The sequence below is a fragment of the Zophobas morio genome, unplaced genomic scaffold, assembly GCF_036711695.1.
Source record: "Zophobas morio isolate AGI-343-1 ecotype UQ-CSIRO unplaced genomic scaffold, CSIRO_AGI_Zmor_V1 ptg000094l, whole genome shotgun sequence".
In the NCBI taxonomy this organism is placed as follows: Eukaryota; Metazoa; Arthropoda; class Insecta; order Coleoptera; family Tenebrionidae; genus Zophobas; species Zophobas morio.
In genome coordinates, this window is record NW_026972199.1 from 89,165 (window position 1) to 102,909 (window position 13,745).

Consider the following 13,745-nt stretch of genomic DNA (forward strand, 5'->3'; position numbering starts at 1 on the left):
AGCAGACCCAATTGAATACGCACCTGCCCAAGCAGACGCACGAGGTTAATATTGTTCAGTAGCTCTTGTGAAATTGCGAATATTCCCGAACATTATTAATTCCGAAAAATTTACTAATTTTAGTTATAAACTGACACCAAGCCAAACTCTCGACGTCCACGAATCACTTGAGCTCGTTATTGTTGGCTTCAAGCCATTCAAACCGCTACCAAAACGAAAAGTGCCTGATCCCGATGGCATCACTAGTGGAATGCTGGAGGAAAAACTATTATGGGGATGCATTATCTGTACCTCCTGATAAAATCTGCGATGGTACTTGGCGTCTTTCCGGTAGGTTGGAATAGCGACCGTTGTGATGGTGCTGAAGTCACCAAAACCGGAATCAGCAACTAGCAAGTACTGACCCATCAAACTCCTGTCAGCGGTCGGCAAAGTGGGTGAGACCGTTTTATTACGCCGTCTTAAAGATGTCGTCGACGCTCGGGACTCCTCACTGGAGTGTTAGTTTGGATTTCGGCAAGGGCACCTAACGACCCAGCAGCTCCTTTGCTTAACTGTGTGAACCACTAACGCTTTTAACTTTAAGAAGTCAACGGGTGCTGTCTTATTTCGTCGTTAGGAAGGCAATTGCTCAAGTTTGACCTGAAAGTTCTGCTGCACAAGCTGCGCTCGCTATCCGTTCCTCATGGCCTTTAAACTTGCTAAAGTCATAACTAAACGGTCGCGCCTTCAGCGTGCGCGTGGAAGATACACAGTTGCAGCTGCGATTTCTGATAGCAGGGGCCCCTCAGAAATCACCTCTCCCGTCCCTTTTACTTAAAATGATATGAGCGACGTGCCCTTGCCCTTAATTCCACACACACGAACCGTCCTCTATGCCGCTATTATGACCGTTGCTCTTTGTAAGCCTCCCGCTTTGCAACGCAACCATCTACAGCGCTATCTTGTCGCCCTGGCGGACTGGTGCCGTATTTAGAAAGTTTCAATAAATTCGATGAAGAGCAAAGAGTTTTTAATTACAAAGAAACGCGTCCCTTTGTTGGCTTGAAGATTACGTGGGTTCTTACAACAAATTTTCCTGGCAGCCACACGTGGACTATGTAGCGGCGAGGGTCAAGAGCAACTAAGGCGCTTTACCCTTTACTATACGGCAAGAGCAAGTTTTCTCTGCGAATCAAACTCAAATTGTTCATGTTTTACATCCAGCCGATAATGGCATAAACGTCTGTTGCTTGCACCTTGGCTTTACTTCAATAGCGTGTGCAGAATCATGTTTTTCACCGGGATTTTGAGCTGAATCCTTTGGAGACGTTTTTAACACATTGCCAATGCCCTTTACGAAAGGCTAGCCACACACACTAACCTCCTGCTCGTAAGCGAACTCAATTACAAGTCATGGGACGGTCCACGTGACGTGGTAATCGCTAGTTTTTTTTGTTCGTCACTGTCAAGAAAAAAAATGACACCTTATCGTTCGAAAGCTGTTTTTTCCTTATTGAGAACTTGAGCATTCAAAGTTTTTCAACTCGATCGAACACCAGGAACTGTCATTTGTAAAAAAAAAAATTAATGAACTAAGTCAACCCCTTTTAATTTTTTCTTTATTTTGCTCTTTTACTATTGGACACGGTTTAATTTTTTTTTTTTATATCCTCGCTTATGCTAGCAGTCCTAATTTTTCGCTTTGCTGTTGTGGGCTTGTTAATGGGATTGCGTTACCGATAATAAAGTAGAATAAATACATATTTATGTGTCTTAAGTCGCATTTTGGCTTATTTGTTTTATATTATAACAAAACTTTGTTAGAATGGCAAGTTTAATAAATTACCTTTTATCACAGTTATTTAAAGGTAAGATTAAATTTTAAGGATTTAATTAATCTAATAATAAGGCTTATCTTTCGTTCAGGGAATTGAATTCTCACGTATTTTACTGGCGTTATGGAATTATATGGGTTAATTGTTACTACTGTAAAACTTATGGCTCCCTGTTACTCTACGGACTTATTTAATTATGCACTGGCATGCTAGTCGCCATGAGCTTCAAGCAAGAATGGGGTTATAATCTAACTAAAAACTTTGCACAAGAGTTGAGGTTAAAGACAACTAAAAGTTTAGATTAACAGCGAAGTAGAGACACCACTAATTTAAAGCTGTGCGCAGGTGAGAATAAAATTGAAAACCAAAGAGCATGGCATGGAGTGGGACAAAGAGAAGGACTAAGCGAAAAGTGTTTATAGAGAAGGTAACAGAATTAGGCCTTCTTGGTCTTAAGAAATAAAGAATAAAGCAATAACCACTCTTACTTGGCGAAATATATTCTTATTTTATCACTAGCATTCCACCGTTTCGATCTATAAAGGGATCTTGTGCCCCTTAATCTGTATTCTCTTACTCGAGAAGGCATGGGACCACAAGCCCACCAGTTTACGGTTTCGAAAGGAGTTACAACGACTGTCCCGAAACTGGAAAAAAGGGGAAATACCGGACTCAAACGCCCACCGTTTCCCCTAATACGGCGGAGGAAGTCACAGGTACCAGAGACCAGACAGCAAAAGGCCAGCTAGGCCTCCTCGACTGCTCGAAGGGCAGTTGCGTTGCCTACCTGGTATATATAAGCGATCGCCCCAGATTAACCTCCGCGAAGAACGCACTACAGTTGCTCGGAGGCCTTAGCAAAAAGTTATTTGTACTTCTAAATTAAAGCACATATAACAAACATTATTTTGAAACCCTTCCTTGAAAGTATATATTTAAAATAGGAAAAAATCTCTTTGAGATCTAATGAATAGTATTTATGAGTTAACTTTTTTATATGCGCTCTCCAAAATATTGCTATCTTATCGCGGTTCTACTTTGTGTTCTAATAGTTACTTGCTATATTTCTTCTAAAATATCCTTGTTAGTAAGACAAGCAACAGCCTTGGAGACACATCTAATAAGTTTGGTCGTATAACTATGTGTATAATCTAAAATTTCAACTTGTTTATCATAACCAATCGCTCAACCCCTTTTTTATAGTTTAAATAACTTTTCCGGCAACTTTTTATTTCAGAGCTGATGAAAACAGAGTATTTACCCGATATAAACACAACTGGTCTCTGCATCCTGTAATTGTCCATACGTATTATAAAATTCTGTTCATTACCGTCAAAACACTATCACGGCCCGTTTTGGCCTTGGGTAAATTTATTATATCCATGGATAAGCTATCAAGCGGTAGTTAAGGTTCTGCTTTATTACATTCATCGGTTTCCGCTTTGCATGTGATTTATTAGCAATTTTTTGGCATAAATGTAGTTAGTGAGTGCATGTAATTTGGCGAGGACTAAGTTGTAAAGTAATGTATATAAGCTATAGCCAGTGGCGCGATTCGAGAGATCTTTTTCTTCTCTCGCGTAGTTGCGGAGTGGCCGCTTCTTGCGTAGAGAGCGTCACTGGGCTAGTGAAATTAACACATTACAATATAGTTTTTAGTACTGAAAAATCTTTATTATGCTTCAGTCACTAGAGCAGAAAGTGTCAGTGCACTAAAATAACATACGTTACAACCTCATCTACTCCGCTTCTTTTGATTGGCCGCCATATCGTTGAAGTAAAGATCACACATTTTACTGTTAAAGGCACTAGTCTAATCTTCATTGGATTTCACTTGTTCCACATATACTTTCGCTTCTAAAATGTTTAAACCCTTCCCACAAGCAGACCTCTGTACATCTCCCCAGATCACTTTTATATTCTCTAAGTAACCTGTTTAAAGGCTCCAGTAATACAGCGTGGTTCGGTTTGTAATACTCCTATAGTTCAACATCTGCAACAAACCGCATATTTTTTTTTGTTTTTTAGGGTAGTGTAACTAAAGGCTTGTAGCCTTTCCGCACACATCCAAGAGCCTTTCTTACTTATCCTATATTTATACTATTTTACAGAGATCTTTAAAAAAAATACATTCCATAAGTCTTAGTTTTACGTTAAAGTTCCCATACCTGGAAATAAAAGCGCAAAGCCTTAAATGACCCATCATCAGATTAGGCAGTCATCCATTTAAACATGTGTCTCTGAGGGCAGCTGTTACGAATTCCATGCCCTCTGGTATTCAAATAGAGCATTTCATAATCAGAAGGTAATATAATACAGTCCATTGCACCCTACACCGTCCGGCATTGGAAAGCATAATATGATTTACTCTTTTTCTCTAACCCCGCTGATAAAGATCTTAAGCATTATCTAAATATAAAGCTGTTGCTGTTCCTCGCTTTTATATTAAGTTTTTCAGTCGAAAATGTATAATGCTTAACAATACCTTGTCGATTTGGGCCTGGAAAATCATCGCACAATTGCATTTATGCTTTTGGTTTAAATTGTTTATCCTCTTCGCAAGCGTTTTTCATTTCGGGTTTTGAGTTCTCCATGATTCCGCTCGTACTCCTTCGTTAATTCTGGTAACCTACCTGTAAAAGCTTGTCATACTTCCCTTGAAATACCCTACGCTTTAACTTGTCTTTAAAAAACATAACTATTCCATGCAAGACGAATACTACCACCCTTAATTTTACTCAAAAAGGGGCAAGTTTCATTTCTGACTTCTTATGGGGAATCTAGTTTAATCTAAGGATACGCTCTGCTTATTTTCTGAACTTGCTTTTTTCTAGATCCTCACCTTGTAAACTGCTCAACTATATCTGTACATCAAAATCACCTTAATGGATCAAGGTCAAACGAGGAAATAATACATGACCTCTCTTTAAAGTTTGCTGAAGATAATTAAGCTCTCGTATTTACTTCTTCCTGATAATACATCAATACCACTAAGAAACTGAAGCACACAAAATTAAAACATACTTTTTCTCGGGTTAGTTTTAGATACTTCATTTCTAGCTTATTTTTTAGTTAAGTAACTGACCTTAATTCTTTTTTTTCGAGCTGCTTCGAGAAAGGTTATTAATCGTAGTTAATCTTACAGACTTGAAAACTTGATGAAATAATATATTTTACACACATTATATTATAAATAAATATAATATAGGGTTAAAACTAAAAAGAGCTATAATACTTACTTTTTTGTTCCCAAGCCGCCTGAGTAGCACACCATCCTTTGTATCTTCAAATTAGAGTTGTGTCCTCAGCCGGTCAATCCAAAACTATATATAACATATGAAAGAAAGTATTTTATATATATTTGTATATAATACAGTAGTAATAAAACTTTTATTAAACTAAACAATAATACTATTAATAAATAATATAGTGATTTTATGTTTAAACTTAAATAGAGTTATTCTTAAATTTTTTGTGTGTTGCTTCTAGACAAAAGTTCTGCGTCTCCCACTAAACGTAAAATTAAGTTAAACTTCGACGCACAGACAGTAAAATTACGACACACGAAATGGGGTCTAGCTAGACCCCCTGAAATTGTTACCCATACGTAAGAATTAAGCATTTAAAAAACTATAATAAAAAATTCAATTAATTATAATATTCATTATAATTAATCTAAATATATACAAACTATTAAATTTTGCATAATAACATATAGTTCCAGGAAAAGGTTTTAAGCATACAAAATAAGTACACTACACGCACTTTCAGTCGTGCATTTCTGTTTATTTGTTTGATGTTAATTGCTCTATAACAATTTTTTTTCTGTTTCATGCCTAACTTTATTAAAAATATTTAAGACCATTCATTCGATCTATGACTTAACCATTCTGTTTTGACTATAAGACACAGTTTATAAGCATTTAGACTTGCAAAAAAAAATCAATGAGGTAAAAGAATATTTTACCATAGACATCGGTGACCAATGGATTTTTTTTGTGTTGAATATCCATTGACAAGTTCATAGGTACCATCAACAGCACCTGTAGTTTTGTTGCCAAGCAAGGTGATGTCTGGTTCATGACTAATCTCCACGAGTCACTTTGCCCGGAAGATAAAAAAAGCTTTTCATTTAAGACTAATACAATACTATTCTGTTCTTTTGAAAAGCGAACTTGCTTAAACGTATTTTCTTTCAGTTTGGAACAAACGCGTTATTTCTGTAGTTTACTGAAAGGTGTCTGACTCCTTTTCCACAATTCATAACCAAGTTGCGTACTGGCAAAGAATTTATCGATGGTAATACCACAACTTTGCTGGAAATACTGTACTATATTTAATCTTACCCTTAGTCCCTAATATTCCTCGGTGCATTTCCTTGTGTACCTGAAGCAAAAGTACTTATGTAACATGTAATATATATTAGCTTAGCTAAAATAAAGTTTACCCAATTAGTTCTGCATGTTTGATGTATATATACTCTAAAAAGGGCTTTTTCTCGAAAGAGCACAAGTTGTTTATCAAAACAAACATAGATGTACCCTTGGGACTCAAGATTCCTTACAATTTCAAATTAACTTCCAAATACCTTTCTTATTGGAAATAGTTTATTTGTTTTTTCAGCTCCTCTCGTATTTTTAAGTTCTCAGTCGCATAACTGTGATGATTATGTAGCTGTCTCTTGACATAATAGTAGGTACAATAAAACGACTAAAAGCCATTATCTTGAGACCAAGGTATGTTAAAAGCTTTAAGAACAATGCAATGCTTTAAATGCAAGAAGTACAATATAAGCCTTGATTTCGATAGCATCAATAAGTATAATTTCTAGATTTACTCAAAATTTTCTTATTCTATCTATTATAAAAAAAGAACAACTTTTATTAATGTCTCCGTTACAATTATGTCAACAATGTAAGGACTAAAAAACAAAAAAAAAACATCTGCACGCTATTGAACTATGTTTGTAATTTTCAAAGCAGTTTTCCAGTTATAGACTTTTGGTAATTTTGCTAGTTTTATTGTTATCTTAGACAATTTAGTTCCATCTTTTACATTATACGATGGGATACTTTTGAGTATAGCTACTTGGTTCTGCAAGATACGATGACGCCCAATAATCTACCCTAAATCGGAAACCGTAGAAAAACGCAGGACTAACCATTATGATAGGCGTATTAAGTAAAATCACGAATAAAAATGACCCCTTACTTAGAAGAAAAACAGTGCTAATCCCCAGAAGTGTAGGAATCATGAATTAGGGTGTTAGCCGGAGCTTTCAAGGCTTACAAGGCCATGACCAGACATTTAGCTAATAATTCGCTTACTCATTATGCAAAAAGTGCAATAAAATTAGAAGTTTTAACATTTAAATTTAATGGTCTAACTCACTCCCTTTAAGGCCTCTTTTAAACTTACCTTCACAGTTGAATATAGTTTCCTTGCTGGAAAAAGGAGTGGCAAGGGTGCATGTTTACTTGGGCAGAGTTTCAGTGATATGAATTTGGTGATGCTAAACTATTCCGCACAACAATCCTAGAAAATAATCCGAGAGTTTAAATCATAAAGGTAATTCGGCTATAGTAGGAACAAGAGTGTTAGTTAATGAGTTTCCTTTTGCTTAAGTAAAATCTTTATTTCTGGATGAATTCTCTTTGCTTCTCGATAAAGTATTAGATTTAGTAGAACTTTCTTTCTAGTAATTGCTTTTACCATTTTATATAGCTACGGATTCAGTCTTGACTGCAGGCTCCTCTTTCATCTTTTGATCAACAATAACCACATCATCTTCTTTGACTACTAACATTGGTACATACTTTTCTTTAACATCACTTGTAACCAATTTATTAATTTTATAAACGAATCATCGGTTTTAAGTAAAAACTGTCAATGCACTGATCATCTACAGCACACCATTAAAAAATTAAAAAAATAAATGCTAACTTAGTAAACACGTTAATAACAGAGCTGCTTTAAATTTTAGAGCCGTTTCGCCTTATTTAATATATCTATTATTTATCAATCATTATAAAAATGGATACGACTAGGTTTTAAAGCGAGACCTGTAGGTGTTAAATATTTTAGCATCATGTTAGAGGTAGCCTGTAAACTTACAGGCGCGGAGTGCTGTAATAGTTCAAATTTCCCTTTCTGTGCATCATTTTTGTAAATAATGAGTTTTAACAATGTTGAGTACAGTATCTACAAATATTTCCAGTGTTCACATGTTCTCTGTAATATTTTTTTTGGGGAGGATTATTAAGCATGAGCAATTGTTCCACAAACATAATGCTTTTCCAATGGCGGAGTAAGCAATTACTTGGACAGTTAATTATATTAGCCATCCTTTGTTGAAAAGAAAGATATGTACTTACAGATAATAAAGGGCAGCATAAAGAAAACTAAAGAAAACAGATTGACATAAATTTAAATGAGCAAACTTTATTTAACCGCTTACCATAGGTATAATACCATAATATAAGGTACAGTTTTCAATAGGGTGGTTTTATAATTATTACAATTTAAAATAATCGAACCGAAATTAACGGAATTAGTAATTAAGAAAATGTTGCTGTACCCCACATGGCGCTTTTATACCGGGGACAATGGTTCGCTCTATATTGTAGTATTTTTCGTTGCCCTTTTCATTTAGTAGTCAGCGTTTACAATGCGGGACGGTGGCGCCGTTCATACATCACGAAGATCATCAATGTTTATTAAAGGTTGTCAGTTGGAAGTTTTAAAGTACGCCACGGAGGTGGGTGGGCTAACAATTATTAAATCAGTGTGGGATCATTACATGTTGATACGCGTGAAAAATTGATAGCAGTTGGCATGTGAAAATTAAGTAGGATAGCAAGTCTAGAATACCTGAAGTCCTCGTGTTATATATTGTATGGACTTAATTAAAACTAAAACACCAGTTTATATCGTTTAGCCATAGTTCTAAATTTTTTTCATTGGAATAAGGGTTTTCACAGTCACATGTTAGGAGCAAGGCTTTTTCCGCAAATAATGGTTGATAGCTGAGAGATCGAAGATGAAGCCCTCAACGCAGAAATGGGGAATATTTTAATTAATTAGAGCGGTTACACTGCCGTCCCCTCGTGTTACTGTGGTCTTTCCTGCATGGTAGGTGTTTGGTGAGTTAAACTAATTCCCCTTCTTAATGTTTATTTCAAATTTTATTTTTTACTTATACCATCAGCTTTGCAAAAAAAAATATATATATTTAATTTTATATTGTAGAAGATGGAAGGGAGCCATTGACGCTGATTCAGTTTATCGAATAGATCTGTTGCAGATTTCGCAATTTGGTTACTAATAGGCTCATATAGTGAGATAACTTATTTTATTATAATTTCAGCTAGGGTGACTTGCTTAATATAATTTTTTTTTAATGGAACAGGTTCCTTGAGTTTAGTTTACTCATCTTTAGCTTGCAGATTTCACCATAGGCGTAGGTAGCGTTTTTTTAACATCTGTTGTAAGCTCTGTAATTATGATCTTGTTTAGCATTTTACACGTCAAAATCCGAGAAGAAAAGCTTCAAAACTGAAGTCTGAAGCAATTATAATTCTCCCTTTTTTTTTAAGCAAAAACTAAAAGAAATCCTGTTATTTGTAATTAGAAACGAGTACCTCATCTTAGGGTACTTTAAATTTGACCAGGGATAGGAACCTACGATTTTTATAACAATTTCGCATTCTTATGGCTTCTGTAAAGTGAAATTTTTAATCTTCTAGTTCAGATTTTTAAAAAATCTTTAAATATTAGCTTTTTTTTTCTTTCTTAGAGTATTGTTGATAGGAGAGAAGGTGGTAATTCAACCATAAGGTAGATTAAATCAGAAATATTCTTTTGAGTACCTTTTGGAATAATTCGCCCGAGTTTTAGTGCAAGAAGTATATGTTGGTCTTACATTTAGTTGGTGCAAAGATGTAGAGACACTATGAACCCATTCGTTAGTTTTGTGTCAAGCAGTACAAAGATAAGGTTATTTTTTGATCAAAAGTTATGAATATTTTAATATTTGGAAAAGTATCTTCGTGAAGCTATCGCTGTTAAGTAAGTTAGGTCTGCCAATACACAGTTATTTTTCTCAATACAATGGTTCACCCTACATTAATCACGTCACATTTTCTTTGTTTCGCGCTTGTGGTGTACTTTCAACCAGTGGTTAAAAACTGTGGGTAAGCCTATATCCTGTATTTTGTTTCGTACAAATGATGAAGCAAGCAATAAAAAATGTTCTTCCTTCCGTGGGTTCGCACCACAAGGAGATGTGTGACTTGTATTCTCTCAACAGTACCTTCAAGGTAAGAAAAGAATACAATACTAAAGAAGCGTCTAGCAATTATTGGATTAATTGCAATATTTTGCAAAGTGAATTATCTAAAATAACTTAACTTAATGAGAAAGAAAGATATTTAAACTCAGATTTTAATGCAGGAATGGGAAGAAACCCTAATAAATATGCGGTTCAGCGAGTATTTTTTAAACATGAGTAAGCCGAATTCGCGGATTATTAAGAGTTCGAATTATAACTAGGGATTGTCATATAGGCAAATTTGTAGGGTGAAATATGTATGCAAATGTCCTTTTACTTAGAATGTAACTAAAATGGGCTGGTAAGATTTTTTTGTTTTTAACCCGCAATTTTTTCTCTAGGTAAAATTTTAGGTTTTAAGTGTATGAAGGGATCATATCAGGGAAATTTTTAAAAATATATTCCTTAAATGGACAAATATAAGTTTAGACTTGATCAGATATACACTCTTGATGAGTAAGACGTAACGACAGTTATGGGACCGTTTCAAATTAGGCCTAGTCTTAGGCAATGGATCGGGCTAGAAAACCATTTTTTGTATCGTGAACCATAAAGTCACTACTCATTGACAATCATGAATCCCGCGCCTCTGTTGTACCCAGAATCCACTAAACTATGTAAGAAAATGAAGTTACACTTTTATGGTCGCCCTCCCTAAACATACATACGCACAAGCCATAAAACTTCAGCCTCTGGTTGCTTTTCATTTAGGTAAATTAGTTACTATTAAAAACATCGGAGAATTGACAAAGTTATCGTTTTCTGGCGTTTACCATAAGTAATACTATTAATGGATTTAAGAAGCCTGGACTGTGGATTATAAACAGATTTGTTTTATTAAAAGTAAACTTTGTATAAGCACAATCCGATATGATGAATATACGCAGTCAAAGATGATTCCAATAACCTCCCTTAGCCAAGTACCTCAATTTATTGATATTTAACATGAAAATAAACGTCTTTAAGGACCATTCCTCACCTTAATTAATCAGTCACATTAACTGCGTCGAGTGATAGTCTAGACAGTAACGATTCTACGAAAAAGAGATTCTTAGAAACATTTCGACCCTACTTAAAAACTAATGAACCAAAAAAAGTTTCAAGGCAATTCAAAATTTACCTATCGACACCAGAGTTGATGGGAAAAAAGCTTTTGGAAATGGAGAAATTAAGAAAAACATCACTGCAAAGGAATAGTGTACGTAAGGAAGAAAAACTAAAAGGCAACTATGTTTCTGATTATATAATCAGTTATATACAATTCTATTTAATAAATTTTTTAATCAATTTCCTAGCTTTTAGTTTATGGTTTAAGCTACCGCCCGACATGGTCGAATCTACCCCACCAGTGGGGCAGTTTCAAAAGTATGTCAAACATGTTTGCAAGCAGAAGAATCACGATTTTAGTCAAAATGTTTTACAGTTTAACTTGTTAGATAAAGTCAATTTATTTATTCTGTGTGAATATAAACAAAAAAAAATTGGATTTATAAAAGATTTTTAAACATAAAAGTAAATAAGGGCTGCATCATCTACTCTTTTCCCTAATAGTATATGAGAACAAATTTAGAAAAAGGGGAAGAAAGCAAGACGCAGGGCGAAGGTATTTTTTTTTAATCTGCCAGTTTCTCTAGATTTATAATCTTTTATAAAAAAAAATCACTAACTATTTTCTGTATTTGCATTAAATAGTAAAAATTGTGGTTAGTCATTGTGTTGTTTAAAAGTAGTTTTTTTTTATTACTACTTTTTGGGGTATTTTTATTAGACATATAATTGAAGTTGAGAGGTTTAACTTTTTTTATAGTGAATCTTTAGATCCTGAAATGGTTATTAATAATATATTATCGTATTAGCGTAATGACGTTATTATTTCTTAGGATGTGAGACATTATGTATTTTCTAAAGTTATTGTTATTAAACTTAGTGCCACCTTCACTAAAGTTAAAATTATTGGTTATCGTTGTTATTGTTAAAACTACTATGATTAATACTGGTAGTGGTTTTATTATCAAATTTTTGGTTCTGTAAGCGATGTAAAGAAAATTTTTTTTTTGGTTTACTATTACCTTAGTTACAGTTGTTTTTTACCTTTCTTAAAATTTATTATTACTAATATTAATGCATTAATAAATTTATTAAGAGTTGCTGAGCAGAATATGAGATATTAGCTTTGTTTTAGTTTAATTTGACTTTTTGGTCTCTTAACACGTCGCCCGCATAGTCACGGAACTAACTCACAGATACACCTCCAAATAGAGAATCCGTACCATTCTTAATTAGTACCAACCTTCAATGAAAACGTTTCAGAATTACATTTCATCTATTAATTATCAAAGTATATAAAAATATTTTTGCCGTAACCTTCGTTATTTTCAAACAGCTGGAAAAAACGAAATTCGTTTATTGATTAAGCAGTTTTATGAAAGAAAAAAAGTCGTTTAAGCCCGGCAAGTGGCTTGTTCTGAATGCCCAAACGAGGCAGTTACTCAGTAAACAAAAATAATCACCAAATTGTAGTTCATGATAGTAAAATGAAGTTGCGTGAGCTAGCTGACAGCACAAAGATATTAATGGAACGTGTAAGCTTTATTTTACCCGAATATCTAGTCATGAGAAAACTAATATGGTATCGCGTGTTGCTCCCAGAGGACGAAAATCCCAACTTGTTTATGATAAAACCCTTGAAAGCGCAAAAATAAACCATAGCAGGGTTGCCCCATGTTTTAAGCAAAAGTAAGCCTGGCTACATTGATAATAAGGTTAGAAAGACCATTTTTTTTGAAAATAGGTTAGAGATATAATGTATCCTGACCCTGTAGGCACAGTTATTTAAAAATTTATAATAAACTTACATCACTATTATCGTATGACAACAACTACCAATGTCCTGATTATTTTTATATTTCTAATACTGCTACCATTTTATCTATTGGGTACAATCAGTTATAAAGTAATTGTTACTTTATTATTTTGCATTTATGGTTATTATTTAAACAGGTAGGTGATTCAGGCGTCTACATATAATAAAGTGAGAGTGATCAAAAGTTAAGAAAAAATAGATAATATCCCGTTAGAGTGACTAACAGAAATAAGCTAAACATCTGGTTTCAGTTTGCATTCACGGTGTAATTAAAAAAAATCTTAAACTAAAAGGCTTCTGTAAAAATTTATAGAGGTTATTTTTTTTTGAGGTAGTTTTTGCTTAACCATCTTACCTCTCAAGAAAAGGCCCAAGTTTGGGCGCAATTTTTGCATACTAGTAGGAGTAAGTGTGTATTGTGTTTTTATGCGGTGTTCCAGATTGTTTTAGTTTTTTATCTTAATGACACAGTCATGGTAAATTATTTATTAATCTTTTCTTTATTTCCCTTAAGTTAAGTATTTCATTAGTTAGGGTTTGACATATAATTTTTACTTTGTTAACCTATTCGCAAATAAGTTTGGTAGAACTGTTTATGCCTGAGTTGAGATGCTACTAATAACACTGTCGACTACCTACAACTCCGAGGGAGAAGAAGTGTAGAGTTTTATATTAATTTAATTTGAAAACTGGTTAACTGGAACAAAATATTTATTCTCAACATAATTATTGCAGT

At 34.2% G+C, this 13,745-nt stretch overlaps 1 long non-coding RNA gene across 2 annotated transcripts; it reads right to left on the reverse strand.

Annotated features, from left to right (window-relative positions):
- Positions 1 to 3,485: 3,485 nt before the first annotated feature.
- LOC135144339 (uncharacterized) lies at positions 3,486 to 5,277 on the reverse strand. Of its 2 annotated transcripts, none has more exons than XR_010283096.1 (4): positions 5,057 to 5,277; positions 4,903 to 4,971; positions 4,738 to 4,815; positions 3,486 to 4,681 (listed from the first exon to the last, which is right to left on the reverse strand). It is a non-coding gene; the product is annotated as an uncharacterized LOC135144339 (long non-coding RNA). The 2 variants fall into 2 exon arrangements; XR_010283097.1 differs by having other exon boundaries at positions 4,738 to 4,787; positions 4,842 to 4,971.
- Positions 5,278 to 13,745: the final 8,468 nt, after the last annotated feature.